The sequence below is a fragment of the Symphalangus syndactylus genome, chromosome 9 (assembly GCF_028878055.3).
Source record: "Symphalangus syndactylus isolate Jambi chromosome 9, NHGRI_mSymSyn1-v2.1_pri, whole genome shotgun sequence".
In the NCBI taxonomy this organism is placed as follows: domain Eukaryota; kingdom Metazoa; phylum Chordata; class Mammalia; order Primates; family Hylobatidae; genus Symphalangus; species Symphalangus syndactylus.
Window position 1 is genome coordinate 123,960,271 of NC_072431.2, and position 27,743 is coordinate 123,988,013.

Sequence of the window (27,743 nt, forward strand, 5' to 3'; positions counted from 1 at the left end):
CAAAAAAAATCTGCATGTATTTACAGTATGCCATTCACATGGAATAGCATGACACTAAAAATTCATCACTCTTTTCTTTGTTTTAAAACCTAACATAAATCCATTTTCTATTTACAACTACCGAAGCTTGTTACCTTCATGCCATACTATTTATATTCTCAGACAAGAAAATATAATTTGCCTTATTCCAAGGCAATTAAAATTTTACAACTACAATTACTTATTTCCCCACAGAATTTTGGTAATCATCCTTCTCATATAATGGACTTAAGGTCCCCGCATATCCAACATGGCCTGCTTACTGCTAGATTCATCAGGTCTGTAATTAATAATTGTGTTTAATGTTGATAAATAAAATTGTCAGTGCTCTTTCTACTAATTGGTATTCCAGATAATGGTTAACAGGTTTATTTATGCCTTAATAATGTAATTTAGTTTTCCCTCTGCTAGGTAGGTCTTAATCTGTCATTACTTGTCTTATGATACTATCCATGTAAAATGACAAGCACAGAAAGATTATTTAAATTCATAGTATAACATTCTACATTTTTAAGAGCCTCTGCTGTTGGTGTTAATTTAAATATTGTCTTTACATCATAAGCACAAAAAGCAAATTTGGCTAGTCTTACCAAATTAAAAATGTTTTATCCTTATAAGAATACATATAATTCAACACTGAAGAGCAACACTGACTGAGACAGTAACCAACCAATGGTTTGATATGGCATAAAGAACTGTCTCATGGAAACATTGTTACAAAATTTGAGCTTCATTCTACTTATTTTATTCCTCAATGTTTAAAGGACAGACAAATTTTAAAATCTATGTAGCAGTCAGAATTTGAAAATGATCTTGCTTAGGAGTTATACATAAATTGGAAATAAAGTGAATAAAAGCATAATATCCTCCAGGTAAAATTTATTTCTATCAGTTATTGATGCATTACCTTCTAAATATAAGGTAATATAAGTTTAATTCTATATGCCACTCATTATAAACATAGTCTGTGACAGTCCCATGGAAAAAAAGACAAAGTATAATGAAAATACACAGTCCTTTTGTTAACAATCATATTCCTTAAATAAATAATGGATGAAAAAGAACTAAGTAGCTTTATATAGCAATCAACATATAACACAGAACACTGAGTTAAAGGAATTTACTAAAGTACTATATGAATAGGCCACTGTTGAATGAAAGAACAGTAAAATTTATTTTGTCTATAATATTCAATTTAATACATCATTTCAATACCTAATATATATATGTATTCCCTCTTTCTCCAACTACCTTGCAATTATTTATCTGTGTCTTTTTTCATCTTAATGAACTCTTTTTATCTTCACGGTGCCAGCCCAGCATACATGGGTATTTTTTACATGTTTGTTAAATTATATTTCTTTTTATTTCCATAGCTACTGCAACAATGCTGAACACAAGAATACCAAGAGAAATTAATGTTAACTCTTATGATATGTCAAAGGTTCTTATTTTTAAATAAACAATGTAAAAGTTCATTATTTTAGGAAATTTCAGGATACAAAAAAAATTTTCACAGATAAAGAGCCTTTAAAAGCACAAATTAATTGTAATTAAATTTTAATAAATAGGCCAGTCACAGTGGCTCATGCCTGTAATCCCAGCACTTTGGGAGGCTGAGGCAGGCAGATCACGAGGTCAGGAGATCGAGACCATCCTGGCTAAAACGGTGAAACCCCCTCTCTACTAAAAATACAAAAAATTAGCCGGGCGTGGTGGCATGCGCCTGTAATCCCAGCTACTCAGGAGGCTGAGGCAGAAGAATCGCTTGAACTCGGGAGGGCAATAGAGCGAGACTCTGTCTTAAAAAAGGAATAAATAAATAAACAACTAAGGTTTTTTACTTTGTCACAGAAATGTTTGTGTAGACACTGACTGATCTGAAGGGTGATACTAAATGACAATATAATTCCGCAATGCATTCTTCTAAATTTTTAAGAAGTGAAAGTCATATACTCTAAGTTCCTAACTGCTGACTCTCGATGAATTACAGTAAGAGCACTAAATAATGTATGCTATAATAAGAAGTGTTTTTACAATATAGTTCACATTATACAGTAAAGAGGACAATTTTTTTTATTCCAATAGGTTTTGGAGGAACAGGTGGTGTTTGAATAAATATTTTAGTGGTGATTTCCGAAATTCTGATGCACCCATCACCCAAGCAGTGTACACTGTACCCAATGTATTCTTTTATGCCTCGTCACTTCTCACCCTTTCCCCTGAGTCCCCAAAGTACGATGTATCATTCTTATGCCTTTGCATCCTCATAGCTTAGCTCCCACATATGAGTGAGAACATACCATGTTTGGTTTTCCATTCCTGAGTTACTTCACTTAGAATAATGGTCTCCAATTCCATCCAGGTTGCTACAAATGCCATTATTTCGTTCCTTTTTTTGGCTGAGTAGTATTCCATGGTATATAGATACCAATTTTCTTTATCCACTTGTTGATTGATGGGCATCTGAGCTGGTTCCACACTTTTGCAATTGCAAATTGTGCTGCTATCAACATGCGTATGCAAGTATCTTTTTTGTATAACGACATCTTTTCCTCTGAGTAGACAACTAGTAGTGAGATTGCTGGATCAAACTGTAGATTTACTTTTAGTTCTTTAATGAATCTCCACACTGTTTTCCATAGTGGTTGTACTAGTTTACATTCCCAAAAACAGTGTAAAGTGTTCCCTTTTCACTGCATCCATGCCAACATCTATTATTTTTGATTTTTTTTTATTATGGCCATTCTTGCAGGAGTGAGGCGGTACGGCATCATGGTTCTGATTTACATTTCCCGATCTTAGTGATGTTGAGCACTTTTCCATCTGCTTATTGGCTACTTGTATATCTTTTGAGAATTGTCTATTCATGTCCTTAGCCTACTTTCTGATGACTTTTTTTTTTTTTTTTTTTTTAGACAGCGTCTTGCTCTGTCACCCAGGCGAGAGTGCAATGATGAGATCTCGGCTCACTGCAACCTATGCCACCTAGGTTCAAGTGATTCTCTCACTTCAGCCTCCCGAGTAGCTGGGGTTACAGGTGCCCAACACCACACCCAGCTAACTTTTATATTTTTAGTAGAGACAGGGTTTCACCACGTTGACCAGACTGGTCTTGAAATCCTGACCTCAAGTGATCCACCCACCTCAGCCTCCCAAAGTGCTGGGATTACAGGCGTGAGCCACCGCACCTGGCCTAATCAAACTGTTTTGTTCTTGCTGATTTGTTTGAGTTCTTTGTCGATTCTGCATATTAGTCCTTTGTCGGATGTATAGATTGTGAAGATTTTTCTCCCACTCTGTGGGTTGTCTATTAACTCTGCTGCTTATTTCTTTGGCTGTGCAGAAGCTTTTCAGTTTAATTATGCCCCCTCCATATTTATCTTTGTTTTTGTTGCATTTCTTTTGGGTCAGAGTGCAATTAATTCTACATTTAAAAAATGAAGAAACAAAAAAATCCTCTAGTGATACAGTTGTAAAATTATTTATATAATAATACAGAAATAAGAGGAAAAAAATAAAGTCACTAAAGTTCCTCATGTGTACTTGTCTAGACTGTTGTAAATGTTTGGCTTGTTAAATTTAACAAATTCTTATGTTAAATACGTTTGTTAATCACTTTCTTCTTATTTAATAAAATGTGTCTTTAATCAGAAAAGCAAACCCTATATTCTGAAATTACTTTTTCCAATAGAAGGGGAAAAATTGTACATCTAGGGCTTAAATCTTCAAAACGAATTCATAAAGAATTGTTTCGACCTGTAGTTCTAAATCTGTGGGCTGCAGATCTTGATGAGGTGGGGAAGGAAGGACATTGAAAAGTTATTGCAGGAGTTCCACTACTTTTAGCTACAGTAACCATTGTGCATTTTGACCTTTATTTAGCCCTAACAAAATATATGCGTGAATAATAATGATATTGTGAGTAATAAAATTAAAAGTCCCTTGAAAACATTACATAAATCAACTGCTACTCAAAACACATCTATTATGTGGAAGAGAGAGCAATCTACAACATTTTTTCTTATTAAAATGAAGTCCTCATACTCAAAGATTGAGAAATATTCCTTTAACCAAAAAAGGTAATAATTAGTAATGTTTAAAATAATGTTAGTAATGAGTATAATAATAGTAGCAAAAATAATAATACTGTAATAATGAGTAATGTTAATAATCATGTTAATAATATTAATAATGAGTATTGTTAACTAAATTTAAATCCAACTCAGTTCTACACACTTGGTAACATTTTGTCAACCCTGACATCTCTATTTCCCTTGCCATATTACCATTTCTTGTTCTTAGTATTTCTCCAATTTATTCCATTTTCTCTGTAGTCATGGCCATATCTAAGACGCACTCTTCTCCAGTGCGTCTTCCCCCTCTTCAATCCATTCTCCACATAGTAGATAGAATAACTCGTAACACACAACTAGGATCTCATCACACTGCCTGCTTTTACGCTTCAATTACTTTCTTCTAATCTAAGAATGGATTTTAAACTCCTTAAAACGTGGCTCGAAAGTCCTACACATATGGTCCCTACTTACTTTCACAGGAACATCTTTCACTATTTATATGCCACTTACTTTATATGCAACTCCTTTTAAGTGACCCCAATATACCACAATCTTAAAGCATTCCCTCTGAGCAAAAATTATGCTTGTGTTCCAAACTGCTAATAATTTGAGAAACATGAATGTGGACATCATTTTTCAAATTTGGGAGGCAAACATTATAGTAAGATGTTTGCTTCAAAGCAATGTTTTATCTAAAAATCACTAGGCAAAACAGCCCAGAAAACTACAAAAAAAAAAGTAGTAAGTGAATTTGTCTTATTGTAAAACACGCTGATATACACTCATGAAAAATGCAATATGATACTGGTACTAGAAGAGAGGTGGAAACTAATGGAGTAAACTGGAAATACAGGAAATAGATCGATCCATGAACTTAAGCAATAATTTAACGTGTTATAAATGGCATATCTTAATCAGGGAAAAGATGGATTACAGAATTTAAAAATACTGGTGCAGGCCAGGCATGGTGAATTATGCCTGTAATCCCAGCACTTTGGGAGGCCAAGGCTGGCAGATCACTTGAGGCCAGGAGTTGGAGACCAGCCTGGCCAACACAGAGAAACCCTGTCACTACTAAAAATACAAAAAATCAGCTGAATGTGGTGGCGCGTGCCTGTAATCCCAGCTACCCGGGAGGCTGAGGCACAATAATCACTTGAACCCAGGAGGCAGAGGTTGCAGTGAACTGAGACTGGCCACAGCACTCCAGCCTGGGCAACAGAGAGAGACTCTGCCCCCCCACCCTCCCCCAAAAAAGCTACCTGGTCATCTGACTGCAAAAATAGTTTAATCATCTATTCACTATTTACAGGAAAAATAATTGCAGATAAACTCAAGATTTAATGTATCAAAAGTATTCTACTAAAATATGAGCAATACTACCTTGAGGTAAGGCTAGCCTTTCTCAGCAACTTACCATAACAAAAAACAGAAATAAATGATTACTAATTTTTAAACTACATAAAAATATCACAAGCAAAATTAAAACATAAGCTGCAAAATTATTTGCACTATGATAAAGTGTTAATATACATGATACACAAGGAGTTTTTATAATTCCATAAGACACAAACACACCCCCAAATATGATCATAGTATGATCATTTGTCGAATATGAATGGGCTTATAACAAATGAAAAGATGTGCAACCTAACTACCAATCAAAGAATACAAATAAGTAATAATATAATGTCTTTTGCCTTTTACATTGATAAAGGCCAAAGAGATTATCAAAATTTTGTGTGCCAAAGGTATTATGAGAAAACCAGAACAGTCAACACTGTTCATGAAAAAACAATGTAAAGCATACTGATAGTACTTTCTAAATGTAAAATATACAATCCCATTTCTTATGAATTTAGCCCAAGAAATAACTGCACAAGTATAAAATGATTTTATACACAAGCATATTAACTATAGTATGGCTGATTACAATATTGCTTTAAATGGTGAAAAAAATAAGAAAAAATAAATACCTATCAAAAGGAAATTTGCTGAGTAAATTACAGTAGATATATACAGTGCAACTAGTATGTAACTAAATACAATTAATGATATAGATTTATTTTATTGATATTAAAAGATATTCATTATCCACTGAGTGGGGGTAAAAATAATTACAATGAAGCACGATTGTATGATTCCCTCATGTAAAACTGTGTGCGTTTGATTATATTTGTACACATGTATGGGATACTTGTAGAGATCATCAAAATGTTAAGAATAGTTGGAGGTGACCCTTTGAGTGATTTTTACTTTCTGTGCAGGTTTCTGTATTGTGTGAAGGTTTTACGCTGGGCATAAGCATTTTCACAGAAATAACAGAACTATTTTTAAAAGCACCATGCACTACCTTACTCATTCATTCATTCAACAGCTAGCTATAGAATAGCTCATATGTATAAGGGAACTGTGTTGGACAATGGAGAGAGAGGATGTGTAACACTGATTAAGAATCAATAACTCTTATACTGTATTATTTATTATTATACAAATGGCCCCAAATAAGAATATCCAGGAATACTCTGGTTTAGACAAATGATACTTCTGTTATCATTTTAGACAAATGATACATTTGTGCTGTAGACACCTGTGGCAGTCTGGTGGAACCGATGGCTCCCCTTCTCAGAATAATCATTTTAAATCCATAAATCAAGAGATGTGGGATTACAAGGGAAACTAATTTTTCTGTAATATAGTTTTCAAAATATTTTAAGTTTTATTATTAATCCATTAAGTACAAGACAGTACATTTAAAATATAGATAAAGATAGTTTTTTAGAAGACATAGCATAGTGAAAGTTTTTGCATAAACCAAATAAGAACATTGAACTTTTTGGGCAGTCTTCGACAAGGCATCACACATGCCATGTTGGACATCAAGTTTTTTTATATATTTAAAAGTGATAAAAGTCCTGATCCACAAATATAGTATTTACTCCTACAAATATAATTAAAGCTTCGATAGTTCATTTTACAACATAGTGGAGGGCTTTTCACAAAAAATACCAGAATTCTCCAAGGCTTTTAAATCCAAAATCTAGTGTGGTTAAGTTTTTTGTCCTAAAGTCAATGAGTTCATCTTTGGCTAGGTCAACACATTCAATGCAATTTGTACTGGAAAGGAAAGAACTATGAATTCATGGTTCAAATTTTATGCTATTTAGATAGAAGTAACTTCAGTAACTCTTTTGAAGGAGTTCTGAAGTCTTTCCAAGGGCTTAAGGCTGCTATTTCAAAGAAAGTAAGAGAGAATTTTGTATTTAGAGAATACTGAAAAGCGACATAAACAAACAGTACACAGAACCTCACTGTGATGGATGAACAACTAAATGCAGAGTTGTCCTTTCACTTGGCTGGCTGCACTGCACCAGCATCCATTGGTACGGGGGAGACTATGATTATTTGCCATGTAAGTGATGACTCTCATGATTACTGATTAGTTAAGATGAGCATAAACTACATGTGAGATAGCTGCAGTAACTGTATTACAATATAAAAATATCTGTGATTTCTATTAGTACCAAAGTCACTATGCTGCTAATATTATCATGGTCTATCGTTACCATTCATAATTGAAGGAACTGTCAAAATTCTGTTAGCAGATAGTGAAACAAGATGTAATTTTTTTCTCATTCAAGTCCATAAATCGTTCCCCCGGTTCTCCTGAATTCTACCCATGGACCCTTTTGAGAAGAGATCTGTGAACCCCTGGTTAAGAGATCCCTTACCTAAGGAATATACTACGCAATCATAAATGTATATTCTTGACCCTCTCTCTCTGTCAACTTAAATTAACAAGAAAGCTACATACCTGGACTACTTCAATCAGAGAATGACAATATAATATTATGCTCTCAGTTTTACTGACAAGAAAAAAACTTCTGCATCTTCTATGAAATTGCATTTAAAGACAGAAACTGCAATGTTATTCAATATTTCCAATATGATAATCCATGTAACAAATTCCTTTTAAAGTTTAGTGACAGGAAAAGTTCTTTCTCATGTGTTTGGAGACATAAGAGAGCATCTCACTTCTGAAGAATAATAAGCAGTTCCATTTGCTTAAATTGCAGGTTTATTATGGACAGCATTGGGAGGTGAGACTGTAGAAACATGACAATCTGGTCATGAAGCGTGTTGTTTATCCAGCTAAAGTGTTAATTCATGCAATAAGAAGGAACAATATTGCTGCTGATACTGAGGATAAAGATATGTGACAGATCAAGCACTGCTTACATGCATTAACCGATTTAACCATCATTATAACCCCATGAAATGATATCATTATTATAACCATTTAAAATAATAAGTGAGGGGGAAAGAATAATTAAAATAATGTATCTATAGAATGACCCAATTATACTGAAATATCCAAAAAACAACTTGATATAAATACTAATAGTCTCTAATAAGGAGATTACATGAGGTTTAAATTTACTTCCTTTTATACTTTTAGATGTTCTTTAATATTCTACAATATACTGATGCTACTTCTTTATTATTTCGATAATCCTCATCCAAATGATCACTTTGCTAAATGAAGGAAGGCTGGCAGACAGGGAGAAAGGGTGGGTCAGTCTAAGAGTGGAATCATGGATAACCACTAGCAGGTTAGTAACACATGTAAAAAATGAGCTAAGACCACAGCGATGGGGCTGGGATAAAAAAATAACCCAATAAGAAATGTAGAATATGGAGAATAAGAGTAAGAATAAAAGTATGTTACAGTGACTGTCAGGTTTCTATTTTAGATACTATTTGGCAGATGGTCATGTCAATTACAAAGACAGTTTTCAGAAGGAAGTTTTGGGCCTAAGAAAATGGGTAAAAATTTGAATATGCTGAATTTTAGGGGTTTCTTTTTTAGGAAACTCATAGGAAGCTAAGTATACAAGCTTTCAGTTCAGGAATGAGGTCTAGGTTACAGATAATATCTGGGAGCAATCAGCACATAGATGGTAAATAAAGCCCTGGCTATACATGGGACTGCTTGGGACAACAAGGAATAAAAACATAGCTAAGTGGCTGGGCACAGTGGCTCACCCCTAGAATGCTAGCACTTTGGGAGACCGAGGTGGGTGCACTGCCTAAGCTCAGGAGTTCAAGACCAGCCTAGGCAAGATGGAGAAACCCCTTCTCTACTAAAAATAAAAAAAAAATTTTTTTAATGGCTAAGAAAAGACCCATAGTCAAAGTCTTACTCCAAGAAAGGAAGGAAGGGAGGGGTGGGGAGGGGTAGGGAGGGGAGGGGTGGGGAGGGGTGTGGAGGGGAGGGGTGGGGAGGGGAGGGGAGGGGAGGGGAGGGGAAGGGAAGGGGAAGGGGAAGGTGAAGGGCAAGAAAGGACAGGAAGGAAAGAAGGAAGGAAGGAAGGAAGGAAGGAAGGAAGGAAGGAAGGAAGGAAGGAAGGAAAGGAGGGAGGGAGGGAAAAGAAAAGAGAAAAGAAAAAAAGCCCATAGGGCACACACACACACTGAACAGAAAGGCCCAAGGACATGAAAGGAGGAGAAACAGGAGTGATACCATGGACATCAAAAGAATCTGGAAGAAGGAAGTGATCAGCAATGTCAAATACCAAAGGCAGGACAGTGGTCTTTAACTGTCTTCACTAACATATTCTGTAATTTTTTTTAACTATGTATGCTGTGGGAGGAAGAATAATGACGTCACTAAAGATGTCCACATCCTAATCCCTGGAACCTGTGACCGTGTTATGTTATATAGCAAGAGAGAATTAAGGGTGTAGATGGAATGAAGTTTGCTAATCAGTGGACTTTAAAATAAAAAGATTATCTTGGATTATTCAAGTAGACCCAACATAATTACAAGAGTCCTTTAAAGTGGTACACAGAAGAGGAGGTCAGAGTCAGAGAGAGATTTGCAGATGCGATGCTGCTGGCTTTGAAGATGGAATAAAGGGCTATAAACTAAGGAAAGCAGATGGCTTCTAAAAGCTGCAAAAAGAATCAGATTCACCCTTACAGCCTCCAGAAGGAATATAGCCCTGCCAACACCTTGATTTTGGCCCAATAAGACCTATTTCAGACATCTGATCTCCAGAAATATCTGATAATAAATTCGTGTGGTATTTAGCTGAAGATTGTGACAATTTGTTAGCCCAATAATAGGAACCTGATATGTATGCCCTCACACATTTTTAAGTTGACATCTAAAAATACTTTCATCATGTATTTTTAACCAGTTGTAAAGCATATCATTCCTGGTATGCTGTAAATTTTGGCATTTTTTTTAAAAAACTGACACATCCCTCCTCTAAATATAACCAGTAGAGACCAGGTGGAGTGGCTCACACCTGTAATCCTAGTACTTTGTGAGGCCAAGGCAAAAGGATTGCTTGAGGCCGGGAGTTTGAGACTAGTCTGGACAACATAGTAAGACTCCCATCTCTACAAAACACAAACCTTAGAAATCAGCTGAGTGTGGTAGCACACATCTGTAGTCCTAGATACTCAGGAGGCTCAGGCAGGAGGATCCCTTGGGCCCAGGAATTCGAAGCTGCAGTGAGCTATGACTGCACCACTGTACTCCAGCCTGGGTGACAGAGACAGAGAGCCCCTATCTCAAAAAAATATAAAATAAAATAAAATAAAAATAAATGGAACCAAGAGAATCTAAATGCCAGGAAGAGTTGGCCCTTACCATAATACATTTTTAAAATACATGAACAAGCTCTCCCTTAACAATCAGAAATTCTGCCTCATTTGTTTTCTCCAGTATCTCATATTTCCATTGCCCTTCTGCTACTTAATTTATTGCAATATGGAACTTACTATCCTATCATAATTTTCTACAATAAAAAAATATATATCTAAAAAAATTAAAATTGAAGCCAAGCATGGTGGTATACACCTATAATCCCAGCTACACAGGAGGCTGAGGCAGGAGGATCCCTTGAGCCCAGGAGTTTGAGGTCACCTTATTTTTAAGCTAACAAATTTCATGAATGTTGGCAAAAAACACAAGACTCCTGGGTGAGAGACAAGGGGCTTTAACACTCATGGCACAGGAAACAGCAGGAGCTTCGTATGCACTACAGTTCCTCTTGCTCCCCAAGTCCCATGGAGGTGACACAGAGTGACCTAGGCTAATGCTGTGCATGTAATGGGTTTGTGTCATAGCTGAGGAATCCAGAACTTAGGAAGCCCAAATCTTTTATAATGGGCTGAAAACAAACCTGCCCGATCTTTTCCCCAAGGGAAACATTATTTTCATTATACTGGAAAGTAAACAAACGTGTCCTCCGCTCTGGAGGGAGGTACTGTCTTTATTTTCCAAGGCTGTTTGCCACATAAACTTCCCTGAAAAGACAGCTAATAAATAAATAAATAAGAAAACTGTCAGTGCCTCTGCTCACAAAATATGCAAAAACACAAGACCTATGGAGAATTTTCTCCCAACAATTATAACTATACTCTTGCATATACTTTCAAGTTCCTTGCTGCTCTTTCTTTCCATTGTATTTACCTGGCAAACCCCCACCCTGATTAAATAAAAACCTCCTATGCCCTGACACCCAAGCAGCTGATCATCTGATGAACTTAATCTCCCACTCACCTGAATGACTATTTCTCACTTTCTCCGCTTCTCAAATAACAAATATCTTCTCACCTTCCTCCATCTCAGCTGATAGTCTTGCTTATTTCACTAAATAGTAGCAAGCAGAAAATAATTTTTACATGCATCTACTACCAAATCTACCAACCTACCTGCATCTGTACCCATATACTCTGCCTTCCCTCCTGTTACAATGCCTGAACTGTTTGTGCCAACCTTCCTCCCCACTTTTGTGCATTGGATCCCACCCCTTTCATCAACTCAGAGACTTTACATCTGCCAATTGTGCCTTCCTTCATGTATCAAGAATTTTTTTCTTTCATTCATTGAATCATTCCCCTTACCACACAAACACATTGAATTACCTCTCATCTTAAAACAAAAACCTCCCTTGACCCCTAAATATTGCTCCTGCTCCAACTCAATGTACCTGCTTGCCTTTCATAAAAACTGTCTTTAACACAACTCACTTTCTCTTTAACAGACCGCAGTCGGACTTTGTCTCGACTACTCCATCAAACAGTCCCTTCAAGGTCATCAGTTATCTCCATCTTGCCAAATTTGGAGTGATTCCTCAATCCTCATCATATTCACCTTAGCAGCAGCATTCCACATGATTAATTACACTCCTACTTGTAAAACAACTAGCTCAATGGCTATTCTTCAGAATCCTTTGCTATATCCTTCTCATTTCCTAACCTCTAAATGTTGAAAAGTCCACAAAACCTCAGAGCTCTTCTAGCTATACTCACTCCCCAAAGCAGTTATGTCCCACCCCCGCCAAAATCTGGGTGGAATGCAGGCTTCACTATTTTTAAAAAGCTCCACAGGTAATTCTAACGTACAACCAGGGTTAAAATCACTACCCTACGTGACTTCATCCAATAGCATGACTTTAAATAACACTTATACTGAGAGCACTTACAATTTTATCTGTCTTGACATTTTTCTCAAATTCAGATACCCAGCCACCTACTTGACACTTAGGAGTCTAATATATTTCTCAGACATAAAATGTCAAAAAAAAACCTCTTGATTTTCTCTTCCTACTTGTTTCTTCTCTAATCTCCCCATTTCAGTAACTCTTGCTTCAATTTACCATTTTCCCAAGACAAAAGCCTTGAAGCCATTCTTGATTCCTATCTTTCTTTCACACCTCACATTCAACATACATCAGCAAACCCTATCAGCTCTATCTTCAAAATATTTCCAGACTCTAGCCAATAACCAAGTCCAATGATGCTATACTATTCCAAGCTACCATTGTTCCTCATCTTAGAACACTGCACCCTTACTACCTACACCTTTAACTACTGACAGAAGTCAGAGATAAACCTTTAAAAGGTTAAATCAGATCTTGTCATTCTTCCACTCAAAACTTTCCGATGGTATCCCATCTCATCCTGAATAAAATCTAAAGTTCTTAGCACAGTTTACAAGGATTTGCATAATGTGGGTGCAGGTGTTAACCCTGCCCTTGCTATCTCTCTGACATCATCTTCCACCTTTCTCCCACTACTGACTCTGGTTCAGCCACTTGGGCCTCCTTGCCATTTCTAAAAATATCAAGCACACTCCTTTGTTAGGGTTCCTGCACTTCAATTTCCTCTGCTTAGAATGTCCTTTCCCCAACTACCACCCTTTCCCCTCAGATACCTGCATGGCTCATTTCTTCAAGCAAAACACAGGCTTACAACCCAAGAATTCCAAGCCTTTGAGTACCTACTCAAAGGAAATAAAAACATACGTCCAGCAAAAGGCATGTATATGAATACTCACATCAGATTTATTCATAATACTCTAAAGTAGAAACAACTCTAATGCCCATCAATAAGTTAATGAATGAACAAACTTTGGTATAACCATAGAATAAAATATTACTCAGCAACAAAAAAGAACAAACTACAGTCACAGGTAATACAGGCGAATCTCAAAAACATTATGCTAAGTAGATGAATCCAGATATATAAGAATATATATTGTATGGGTAGTAAGAAATTTGGCCTCACCTAAGGAGAAGTCTGGCCATTTTCCCAGCTCCTGGGAGATAACCTCTAAAACCTTGGCATTTCTGGAGTGATTAGAGTGTTTTTTGTATTCATGGTGGCCCCGGACCACACCTCATAGTTTGTAATGATATGACTCATGTTGAGCATCTGATAGTTTATGCTAACTCTGGATAAGGGCTGGCCAAGCCTGAAACACCAACCATATGATTAGCAGGTTGGGCCTTTGAGTCATATGATATCACCCCAATCTTCAAGAAGAGGAAAAGAACTAGATATTGAGGTCAACAATGTGGAGCGTGATCCATTCAATCATGCTTATATAATGAAGCTTCAATTAAGAACTCTGGACATCAAAGCTCCAGTGAGCTTCCTGGGTTGGTCATACTCCATGCATATTATCATACATCAATACTGGGAAGGTAACACATCCTTAGGACAACAGAAGCTTCGCATTTGGAGCCATCCCAGACTTCACCCTATGTGTCTCTTCCTTTGGCTGATTCTAATTTGTTTCCTTCTGTTATAATAAAACTGTAATCCTAAATATAACAGTTTCCTGAGTTCTATGAGTTGTTCTAGAAAACTGTCTAACCTGAAGGAATCCATGTGGACCCCGAATTTGTAACCAGCTAGCCTGAAGTGAGGGTGGCCCTGGGGACCCCTGAATTTGTGGTGTCAGAAGTGAGGACAGCCTTTGGGAACTGTTCCCTCCAACTGTGCAGTTCAGCTACACTCCTTTGCACTGTATGACTCCATTTTTATAAAATTTATGAAATTCTTCAACTGAAAAAACTAAAGAGACAGAGAAGACACCAGTGGTTGCCTTAGACCAGGTAGGAGCACGGGTGATTGACTCCAAAACAGGTGAAAAGAACGTGCTATACATTTTCTTGTATACATTCTAGTGTATACATTTTTCTCACAACTAGTCAAATTTTACAGTTAAATAAGCACATTTTATTGCAAGTAAATTATATCACAATACATTTGGCTTAAAAGAAAAAGTCCTATGTCTGATATTACTGAGAACGTTGTTCATTCTATTACTTGATATCCCTTTTTATTAAGAGCTGCAGAACAGTTTCCTATCTACTCTTAGCCCAAGGAACATTTGTATTTTTTCCTAAATTGTGATTTTTCTTTAATAACATAATTGGCAACTGAATCCTCAGACCAAAATGTGAACACAAGTGTGTAGGCCATCATAGTTGACTTTTTGTCAATGTCATTCCTGGCTTGAATTTGCTCCTTTTTCTGCCTAGGTTTTAATGAATATTATGTTATATTTTGCAAATACCTATAAGCTGCCATATTTTTTCTGGAAAAGGGGGTAAAAATTTTTTCTAAATATATCTGTAATATTTTAGTACAGATTTGAAGGAAAATTTTTTTTTGTTCTTTTACAAAAACCTGAAAAGATAACTATGTTGCTTTGTTAGATCGTATCTGGATATCCAACTTAGCTTTCTTAAAAAAAAAAAAAAAAAAGCTTCAGGCTCTTAAAAGTTGCCCAGAAATTACCCATAAACTACAAAATGTGTTCAAGCCTCATCTATGCTTCCTAAAATTATTTTGATTTTGTATATTATCTTAGATCTGCATTATAAAATATATCCTATAAAAGACATGAAAGTAAGATTTTGCATAGTTGTGAACACTTTCAAGGATGAATTATCCATTTGAAAATTGCTTTTAAAAATTGATAGGCAAATAAAATTTCAATTTAAAATACAAAAGATCTGTTCACTGTAAAACTCAACTTTTCTGCATGCTTATACTTTTTCATAAAATGTTTGAAAAAATATGGGAAAATGTGAAAGTAATAATACAAGAAATCACAAAATTTTTAAAAATCTGTAAGTTAAATTGTGGCTCCCCAAAATAGACACTAGCAGCTGAAGCACCAGAAACGATACTCAGTCAGATTGTGCTCGTTTCAGTTCCAGATATGAGTGAAGTTATATAAATAACAAAATCCCATACACACAAAAATTTTTTTAAATAACAAAATAATAAAATCCTCTAACTCTCCTCTCAAACTTCACTGTGCATATTAATAACCTGAGGATCTTTTTAAAATGCACATTAGGTCTGGAATGGAGTCTGAGATTATGCATTTGTATCACATTCCCAGCTGATGCCAATGCTCTTGGTCCATGGACCACACTTGGAGTAGCAAGATTCTTTCTATAATTTTTTTAAGATTCAATAAAGCCTCAGCGCTTTTAAATATATGCCAATAGCTGCTTATCAATACCAGTATCTTTTTTTACCACTTTGAACTTCCTTGGTATGAAACCTCAATGTTGAGTTGAACACAACCTAGTCTTAGTTTGCTTGAAAGGGTCGCTATGACCTCTAGAAAGTTAACTCAAAGTACGCAATAAAAAAAAGTTCTGAGTTGTACTAGCAGGGGTATACTTGGGTCATCTATCTTCTAGATAATTAAGATGTAATTACAGAGGAAATGTGTGACAAAATGTGTTAATGTTCTACTTATGTCCATCTACTCCTGTGTTTGTTCAGAGATATTTCAAAGCAAATCAGCACATTTGTTTCTATCTTGAGAATTTTAGTCTGGACCAGTCATATCAAAAAGTTCAGCTATCTAAAGAATTCTTTAGTCCATTCCCATAATGATTGATATCCTAACCCTTCAGTGGAAGTAATATTCTCCCCTGTTTGAGGTAAATGATCTCTTGCAGGCACACCATTTGGATACCAAGAAGAGGTAATTTATCTCAAGTGGGCAAACACTATAATGAAAGCAAGAAGGTTGCCACCTGTCCAGTATTTACCGAGGCAACATGAAAACTGGGGTCTTTGCCCATTGCCTATAAGTTCATCATCAAAGTTTAGGAAGATAGCAGGGGCAGCCACCTTTAGCACTTTCTATGCATTGAATTCAAGCTATCGTTATTGAACTTCATGTTTCATGAAAAGGTAAAAAGTAATATGCGGGTCCCATTAAGACATCAGTGCACAAGAAAGAAATAAAACAATGAACATTTACAGGACATTTACAAACACTAGGCAGGTTACGCTTCTTCTTAATGCAAAGAAAAGCTAGGAAATTTTATTAGCCAAATTTTACAGATTAGGATACTGAGGCTGAAACGAGATTAAGTAATTTGCCCAATAACACACAAATAGTAAGCAACGGTGCCCAGATTCAAATCTGGAGTCCGAGTTCTTAACCAATACTTTAATGTGTATACAACATATTTTACAGTAAATTTTCTTTCCTAATTAATAGTATGCATATAATTCATAACTTACTCTAAATAGATAAAAACCTACTCTTTAAAAAGACTGAATGTTTTTTACCTTAGAACAAAGACAATATGAAAAGCCATACAGTTATTATTAAAAGCTTAGTACTAGCGTACATGCACCACAGTTTTCCTGGGGCTAAGAAGAAAAGGGGTCAGTGATGCTATTAATTTGTAATCCCAATATTTAAAATGGCTTAAATTTTTAGCAAGTTCTCAAAAACAAAAAACAAGAAGTACAAAAAGATAAAAACATACTTCTGCCTCATAACAAACATCTTCTTTCACTTCGGAATTTTCAGAATACTTACTAAATAGATTTCCCCAAGATTCTGTCATTTCAATTTCCTACTTGGCTAAAATAATTAAGATACTGCTCATAATTTAACATGATTCAAAGGACAATGAGTCAATTACAAATCAAAGCTAAACTGATATTCCTGCTACCTGTCCTATGATGAAAATATCCTATTATGAATCGGTTAAATTATGGAATATACAAATAATTAAATATTACTCAGAAATTAAAAATCATTCTCTAAAAGAATATTAATAGAAATGGAAAAACCCTCAAAAAGTAAAGCTTTTTTAAAAATGAAGTTATGACACTGTATCATAAGCAAAGTACAGTATCACTTCTGTGAGTTTTCTTGCAAAAGATGCACAAGCTGAATCTAATCATGAGGAAACACCAGACAAATCAAAACTAAAGGATATTCTACAAATAACAGGCCTGCAATCTTCAAGAATGCCAAGATCATGGCCAAGAAAAGACTGAGGAACTCTTCCATACTGCAGACTAAAAAAACATGACTAAATGCAACACATAATTCTAAACTAGATCATTTTGCTATATAAAGAACATAGTTGGGACAACCAGGGAAAGTTTAATGGGATCTGAATGACAGTAATGTATCCATGTTGATTTCCTGATGTTGGCAGTTGCATTCTGGTTATACAGGAGAATAACCAGAATGCAAGTTTGAAACACACATTAAAATATGTAGTCTTTGAAATGCATACTAAAACAAGAGGGAGTGACACAGCATCATACTATCAACCTGCTCTCAAACTGTTCAGCAAAAAGAAAAGTTCTTTGTTATGTACTTGCCACTTTTCTGTAAGTTTTATATTATATCAAATTTTCAATGAAGATACAAACCTATGTACTCTATGATTGTATCAATATCACTTGTTAGTCTATTAGTGGATGGATAGGAGGAAAGGAGGAAGGCGGGAGGGAGGGAGGGAGGGGAAATACACTGGAAGAACATATTCAAATGTTAACAGTAACTATTCCTAATACACAGCAATGAAAAAGAATGAAATCATATCCTTTGCAGCAACATGGACGCAGCTGGAGGCCACTGTATTAGTCTGTTTTCACACTGCTGATAAAGACATACCCGAGACTGGGCAATTTACAAAAGAAACAGGTTTATTGGACTTACAGTTCCACATGGCTGGAGAAGCCTCACAATCATGATGGAAGATGAAAGGCATATCTCACATGGCAGTGGCAAGACAGAAAATGAGACTCAAGCAAAACAGGCTTCCCCTTATCAAACCATCAAAACTTGTGAGACTTATTCACTACCACGAGAACAGTAAGAGGGAAACTAACCCATGATTCAATTATCTCCCACTGGATCCCTCCCACAACACATGGGAATTATGGCAGTACAATTCAGAGATTTGGGTGGGGACACAGCCAATCCGTATCATTCCACCTTGACTCCCTCCCAAATCTCATGTCCTCACATTTCAAAACCAATCATGCCTTCCCAACCGTCCCCCAAAGTCTGAACTCATTTCGGCATTAACTCAAAAGTCCACAGTCCAAAGTCTCATCTGAGACAAGGCAAGTCCCTTCCACCTATGAGCCTGTAAAATCAAAAGCAAGTTAGTTACTTCCTAGATACAGTGGAGGTACAGGCATTGGGTAAATACAGCCATTCCAAATGGAAGGAATTGGCCAAAACAAAGGGGCTACAGGCCCCACGCAAGTCCAAAATCCAGCAGGGCAGTGAAACATTAAAGCTCCAAAATGATCTCCTTTGACTCCATGTCTCATATCCAGGTCACACTGATGCAAGAAGTGGGTTCCCATGGTCTTGGGCAGCTCCGCCCCTGTGGCTTTGCAAGTTACAGCCTTCCTCCAACTGTTTTCAAGGGCTGGCATTGAGTGTCTGTGGCTTTTCCAAATGAACGGTGCGAGCTGTCAGTGGATCTACCATTCTGGGGTCTGGAGGATGGTGGCCCTCTTCTCACAGCTCCACTAGGCAGATGCCCCAGTAGGGACTCTGTGTGGGGGCTCCTACCCCACATTTCCCTTCTGCACCACCCTAGCAGAGGTTCTCTATAAGAGCCCCACTCCTGGAGCAAACTTCTGCCTGGGCATCCTGGCATTTCCATATATCTTCTGAAATCTAGGCAGAGGTTCCCAAACCCTAATTCTTGACTTCTGTTCACTCGTAGGCTCAACACCACGTGGAAGTTGCCAAGGCTTGGGGCTTGCACCTCTGAAGCCATGGACCAAGCTCTATGTTGGCCACTTTCAGCCCCACGGCTAGAGCAGCTGGGACGCAGGGCATCAAGCCCCTAGGCTGACCACAGCACGGGGGACCCTGGGACTGGCCAATGAAACTATTTTCTCCTAAGACTCCGGGCCTGTGATGGGAAGGGCTTCCATGACGACCTCTGACATGACCTGGAGACATTTCCCCATTGTCTTGGGGATTCAGCTAATTGTTACTTATGCAAATTTCTGCAGCCCACTTGAACTTCTCCTCAGAAAATTGGTTTTTCTGTCTATCACATTGTCAGGCTGCACATTCTGAACTTTTATGCTCTGCTTCTCTTATAAAACTAAATGCCTTTAACAGTACCCAAGTCACCTCTTTTGCTGCTTAGAAATTTCTTCCACCAGATACCTTAAATCATCTCTCTCAAGTTCAAAGTTCCACAAATCTCTAGGGCAGGGGCAAAACACTGCCAGTCTATTTGCTAAAACACAACAAGAATCACCTCTGCTCCAATACCCTACAAGTTCCTCATCTCCATCTGAGACCACCTCAGCCTGGACCTTATTGTCCATGTATCTATCAGACTTTGGGGCAAAGCCATTCAGTAAGTCTCTAGGAAGTTCCAAATTTTCCCACAATTTCGTGTCTTCTTCTGAGCCCTCCAAACTGTTTCAACCTCTGCCTGTTACCCAGTTCCAAAGTCGCTTAAACATTTTCAGGTATCTTTCCACATTTTCAGGTATCTTTTCAGCAACGCCCCACTCTACTGGTACCAATTTACTGTATTAGTCCATTTTCACACTGCTGATAGACATACCCGAGACTGAGCGATTTACAAAAGAAAGAGGTTTATTGGATTTATAGTTCCAAATGGCTGAGGAGGCCTCACAATTACAGTGGAAGGTGAAAGGCACGTCTCACATGGTGGCAGAAAGAAAGAGGAGAACGAAGTAGAATGGGTTTCCCCTTACCAAACCATCAGATCTTGTAAGACCTGTTCAACCTGCCATGAGAACAGTATGTGGGAAACCACACCCATGATTAAATTATCTCCCACCAGGTCTCTCCCACAACATGCCGGAATTACGGGAGTACAGTTCGGGATGAGATTTGGGTGGGGACATAGAGCCAAACCATTATTAGCCATTATCCTAAGCAAATTAACACTGGAACAGAAAAGCAAATACCGCATGTTTTTACTTATAAGTGGGAGCTAAGCATTGGGTACACATGGACAAAAAGATGGCAACAGACACTGGGGACTACTAGAGCAAGGAGTGAAAGAGGTGGGTAAGGGCTGAAAAACTACCTATTGGGTACTATGCTTACTACCTGAGTGACAGAATCATTCATACCCCAAACCTCAGCATCACACAATATACCCATGTAACAAATTTGCATATGTATTCCCTGATCTAAAATAAAAGTTGAAATTATTAAAAAAGAAAAAATAACAGTAACCAATCTTGTGTGAGCTGAGTGATAGAAAAATATTTTTTGTTTCTGTTATTTTTATTCTTTTCTAATTTCTAATTTTTTTCAAGTTTTCTGAATTGACGAGTTTTCCTTTGTAATGGTAGGGTGGGGCAGTAGATGTGGAGGTAATAAGTGATATTTGCTTCTTAGAAAGTAAATCCTCTCTATGTTGAGTTTGTTTAGTGGATCCATCTACAAACTATCCCTTCTCTGTTGCCACTTTCTAGCTAGCCAGCCAGGAATAACCATGTGATTCAGGTTCAGGTCAATGAAACAAGAAGAGAAGACTGCTGGGTAAGCTTTTGGGAAAGCTTTTGCCTTCCTGACATAAAGGAATATATTCAGCAGCCACATCCCTTCACATCTGTAACAGCTTTCTTGAGATATAATTAAACATCATACAGTTTGCCCATTTAAAGTATACAAATCAATGTTTTTTAGTATATTCACAGAGTTTTGCAACTATAACCACAGCCAATTTTAAAACATTTTTATCAACCCCAAAAGAAACCCTATATCCATTAGCAGTCACTTCCCATACTCCCTTAACCCTCACTCCAGCCTTGGGCAACCACTAATCTACTTTCTATCTCTAGATGTGTCTACTATGGACATTTCAAATAAATGGAATCATGCAATATGTGATCTTTTGTCACCATCCTCTTTCACTTTGCATAATGTCTTCAGGGATCATTCACGTTATTGCATGTAGCAGTACTTTATTCCTTTTTATGAACTAATAGTATTTCATCATTTAGATATCTATCCATTATTCAGTTGATAGACATCTGGGTTTTCTTTTCACTTTTTGACTCACGCGTACTGATGCTATGAACATTTGTAAATGTATCCAATTCACAAACACATGAATTGGTTTGTGTTTGCATGAATGTATGTTTTCATTTCTCTTTCTCTTGGATACATTCCTAGGAGTGAATTGCTGGCTCATATGATAACTCTATGCTTAACTTTTTAAGGAACTTCCAGACTCTTTTACAAAGCATCTGTATCCTTTTCATTCCTACCAACAATGTATGAATGCCTTCACATTTTGCCCTTCCTTTTTCCTTCTTGCAAAAACACAATCCTGATGCCTGAAAGTAGAGTAGCCAGCTTAAAACTAAGAGGCACAAACATGAACATGTTAAGGATAGCAGAGAAGAAAGAACCAGTCTAGATTTCTACTTACCTCTAGACTTCCTATTATTTAGGAGGAAAAATTCCTATTTGATTAAGGTATTTTAGGTAGGGTCATCCAATAATTACAAAGAAGGCAAACCTCTTTCAAACATACAATGTCATTCTATTCAGAGAATAAACTTCTCCTTGATCTTTATATACTAATTTATAACAGAAGCATGTTTTTAAAATTTATAGCTACATATAATATTTAAATTACCTTGAAATTCTAAGATAAACCAATATATTTTCATTTGACCTTATTTTTTATAAAATTTATTATTCTGTTAATGCAATAAATATTAATAATGACCAATATATGAACTAAGCAAAGCAAGCAAACCAGTAATCAAAGACTCTTCTAAGCACTTTAAAAATGTATTCATTTAGTCTTCTAAATAACTCTGAGATAGGTAAAACTACTTTCCCCATTTTATATATAAACAAATTGATGCACACAGGATTTAAATAACTTGCCCAAGGTCACACAGCTAGTGTCAGAACCAGTATTCAAAGTCAGGCAGAATTCCTGCTTAACCCTAAAGTATTGCCTCCCCTGTAGAGCAGTTTAGCAATTTTAAGATAGAAGATTAATAATTAGTAGCCTGAAAATGTATAAAGGGGGATGTGTGTGTATGCACATGCGTGCTCATTTATGTTATACTCTACATTCACAGTGAGACGAGTAATAGGGTGACGACTATTTTTTTAGCACCCACCAAATGCCAGGTATTACACACAATGCTCAACAAGTATTATCTCACTAAATCCTCGTAACAGCCAGGAGGAAGATAATATCTTCATTTATAGGCAAAGAATCTGAGACCCAGTAAAGTTAAATAACGTGCCCAGTTTCACACAACTGATAACTAGATCACTGATAACTACATTTGGATACAAAATCAAATCTGCTTTGTTTAAAGCTAATGCTCTCTCTACCATACAATAATGTTTACCTGTTTAGGTTATTCATATGCTAAATTGGAAACTCCACATGACTATATAAGCTCTAATGGTTTTATATTTATTACTCTCATTATTATCTCTTCATAACTACTTGTACGCTTTAACTGTCTGAAAATATGTTCCCATCCTTTCTGCCAAAATATCTGAAATTTCTACTACAAAAATGTAACTTAAAATGAAAACACATGACCCTGGAAAAATATTCTATAAACAAACCCCTCATCATGTTTGAAGAAATTATTCTAAAAGCTCAGATGGTCAAGTTATATCCAGAGAGGGTCCACACTGATAATTTTGTGTTAGTCCAATAATATTCCATTATCTACCTGTATGGACCATATTCCTTCCAATATTCCTCATGACTGTGATACATCAATAATTCTCTCGCTTTAATTCACAATCACTTACTCTTCTCAAAGTCGTGTTTCTTGGCCAACAAACACTTAAAACTTTCCCTAAAAAAAAAGTTTTCCTGAACTTGCTATTTCTTCTTGCTGTTAGAGGCACAGCCAGGTCTAACAACAAAGGCACCTCTGCTCCTAGACTTAGGCAAGCATGCAAAGACACCACCTTCTACTTGATAAATCTTACCTATGCATATCTTTATCAGGGTCTTAACTATTGTGTCAATATTTTAACACTGAAAGTGTTGTAAGGGGCTACTTTTGGCAAGTGCTTTAATTACTGCCTGGTTTTATAAAACCTCTGTAATTTGACCCCATGCCAATGATACATCTTTCTTCTGATATGAATAATGGAAAATATCCTTTATTAATCACTATGTATAAGCCAGATCTGCTAGGCACGGATTTTCATTCTCATCCTTTTAATGTCTGTTCCTTCCATTCTATGTTTATTCCTACATCTGCATCTCTGCTTAACCATGCCCTTCATCTGAATGCCACCTCTCCTCTCTAACTTGCCATCATTCTAAGCCTAGCTAAAGTTCCTCCTTGAAGTCTTCCCTGTACTCATAAGCCCACACTGAGCAGCACCTTCTGTAGATTCTTGTAGCATTAAAAGCCTGTATCTCTTCATCTCATCCTTAATTACATTCTGCTTGAAGTCGCTCATGAGTTGTCATTCTTGTTCTCTAACAACTGTGCACATTAGCATCAGACCAATTCACACATTTTTATTTTATCTCCTAGAATATATATATAACACAGTGACAAGAAAAAATACATTAAATTAATTAATAACATAAACAAGATGATAGCATCAGAAACCAATCTACTTTTAAGCATCATACTTACAAAGAATATCAGTAACATAAATCACCTGTTTATTTTTTTTACATACATACTTTAAGTTCTGGGCTACATGTGCACAATGTGCAGGTTTGTTACATAGGTATACATGTGCCATGTTGGTTTGCTGCACCCGTCAATTCATCATTTACATTAGGTATTTCTCCTAATGCTATCCCTCTCCCAGTCCGCACCCCCAACAAGCCCTGGTGTGTGATGTTTTCCTCCCGGTGTCCGTATGTTTTCATTGTTCAACTCCCACTTATGAGTGAGAACATGCGCTGTTTGGTTTTCTGTCCTTGTGATAGTTTGCTGAGAATGATGGTTTCCAGCTTCATCCACGACCCTGCAAAGGACATGAACTCATCCTTTTGTGGCTGCATAGTATTCCATGGTGCCTATATGCCACATTTTCTTTATCCAGTCTATTATTGATGGACATTAGGGTTGGTTCCAAGTCTTTGCTATTGTGAATAGTGCCGCAATAAACGTATGTGCGCATGTGTCTTTATAGTAGCATGATTTATGATCCTTTGGGTATATACCAGTAAGTGGAATTGCTTGGGTCAAATGGTATTTCTAGTTCTAGATCCTTGAGGAATTGCCACACTGTCTTCTACAATGGTTGAACTAATTTACACTCCCACCAACAGTGTAACAGGGTTCCTGTTTCTCCACATCCTCTCCAGCACCTATTGTTTCCTGACTTTTTAATGATTGCCATTCTAACTGGTGTGCGATGATAACTCATTGTGGTTTTGATTTGCATTTCTCTGATGACCGGTGATGATGAGCATTTTTTCATGTTTGTTGGTTGCATAAATGTCTTCTTTTGAGAAGTGTCTGTTCATATCCTTTGCCCACTTTTTGATGGGGTTGTTTTTTTCTTGTAAATTTGTTTAAGTTCTTTGTAGATTCTGGATATTAGCCCTTTGTCAGATGGATAAATTGCAAAAATTTTCTCCCATTCGGTAGGTTGCCGGTTCACTCTCATGATAGTTTCTTCTGCTGTGCAGAAGCTCCTCAGTTTAATTAGATTCCATTTGTCTATTTTAGCTTTTGTTGCTATTGCTTTTGGTGTTATAGTCATGAAGTCTTTGCCCATGCCAATGTCCTGAATGGTATTGCCCAGGTTTTCTTCTAGGTTTTTTATGGTTTTAGGTCTTACATTTAAGTCTTTAGTCCATCTTGAGTTAATTTTTGTATATGGTGTAAGGAAGGGATCCAGTTTCAGCTTTCTACATATGACTAGCCAGTTTTCCCAGCACACCATTTATTAAATAGGGAATGCTTTCCCCATTGCTTGTTGTCAGGCTTGTCAAAGACCAGATGGTTGTAGATGTGTGGTGTTATTTCTGAGGCCTCTGTTCTGTTGCATTGGTCTATATATCTGTTTGGTACCGGTACCATGCTGTTTTGATTACTGTTTTGAAGTCAGGCAGCCTGATGCCTCCAGCTTTGTTCTTTTTGCTTAGGATTGTCTTGGCTATGCAGGCTCTTCTTGGTTCCACATGAAATTTAAAGTAGTTTTTTCCAATTCTGTGAAGAAAGTCAGTGGCAGCTTAATGAGGATAGCACTGAATCTATAAATTATTTTGGGCAGTATGGCCATTTTCACGATATTGATTCTTCCTACCCATGAGCATGGAATGTTCTGCCATTTGCGTCCTTTTTTATTTCGTTAAGCAGTGGTTTGTAGTTCTCTTTGAAGAGGTCCTTCACATCCCTTGTAAGTTGGATTCCTAGGTATTTTATTCTCTTTGTAGCAACTGGAAGTGCATGGCAGATCACTCATGATTTGGCTCTCTGACTGAGCCAATTCGTATATTGGTGTATACGAATGCTTGTGATTTTTGCACATTGATTTTGTATCCTGAGACTTTGCTGAAGTTGCTTGTCAGCTTAAGGAGATTTTGGGCTAAGACGATGGGGTTTTCTAAGTATATAATCATGTCACCTGCAAACAGAGACCATTTGACTTCCTCTTTTCCTAATTGAATACCCTTTCTTTCTCTTGCCTGATTGCCCTGGCCAGAACTTCCAACACTGTGTTGAATGGGAGTGGTGAGAGAGGGCATCCTTGTCTTGTGCTGGTTTTCAAAGGCAATGCTTCCAGTTTTTGCCCATTCAGTATGATATTTGCTGTGGGTTTGTCATAAAGAGCTCTTATTATTATGAGATACGTTCCATCAATACCTAGCTTATTGAGAGTTTTTAGCATGAAGGGCTGTTGAATTTTGTCAAAGGCCTTTTCTGCATCCATTGGGATAATCATGTGGTTTTTGTCGTTGGTTCTGTTTCTGTGATGGATTATGTTTATTAATTTGCATATGTTGAACCAGCCTTGTATCCCAAGGATGAAGCCGATGTGTTCGTGGTGGATAAGCTTTTTGATGTGCTGCTTGATTCGGTTTGCCAGTATTTTATTGAGGATTTTCGCATCAATGTTCATCAGGGATATTAGCCTAAAATTCTCTTTTTTTGTTGCATTTCTGCCAGGCTTTGGTATCAGGATGATGCTGGCCTCATAAAAGGAGTTAGGTAGGATTCTCTCTTTTTCTATTGATTGGGATAGTTTCAGAAGGAATGGTACCAGCTCCTCTTTGTACCTCTGGTAGAATTCGGCTGTGAATCCATCTGGTCCTGGGCTTTTTTTGGTTGGTAGGCTATTAATTATTGCCTCAATTTCAGAACTTGTTATTGGTCTATTCAGAGATTGGACTTCTTCCTGGTTTAGTCTTGGGAGGGTGTATGCGTCCAGGAATTTATCAATTTCTTCTAGATTTTCTAGTTTTTTTGCATAGAGGTGTTTATAGTATTCTCTGATGGTAGTTTGTATTTCTGTGGGATCAGTGGTGATATCCCCTTTTTCATTTTTTATTGCATCTATTTGATTCTTCTCTCTTCTTTATTAGTCTTGCTAGCGGTCTATTTTGTTGATCTTTTCAAAAAAAAAAAACAGCTCCTGGATTCATTGATGTTTTGAAGGGTTTTTTTGTGTCTCTATCTCCTTCAGTTCTGCTCTGATCATAGTTATTTCTTGTCTTCTGCTAGCTTTTGAATCTGTGTGCTCTTGCCTCTCTAGTTCTTTTAATTGTGATGTTAGGGCGTTGATTTTGATCTGTCCTGCTTTCTCTGGTGGGCATTTAGTACTATAAATTTCCCTCTACACACTGCTTTGAATGTGTCCCAGAGATTCTGGTATGTTGTGTCTTTGTTCTCATTGGTTTCAAATCCTTCTTTATTTCTGCCTTCATTTTGTAATTTACCCAGTAGTCATTCAGGAGCAGGTTGTTCAGTTCCCATGTAGTTGAGCGGTTTTGAGTGAGTTTCTTAATCCTGAGTTCTAGTTTGATTGCACTGTGGTCTGAG

The 27,743-nt window shown here is 36.9% G+C and overlaps 1 protein-coding gene across 50 annotated transcripts in view; it reads right to left on the reverse strand.

Moving 5' to 3' along the window:
• The window catches only part of CCDC171 (coiled-coil domain containing 171), a 416,355-nt gene that overhangs the window by 178,326 nt on the left and 210,286 nt on the right, over positions 1-27,743 (reverse strand). The window lies entirely within an intron of this gene.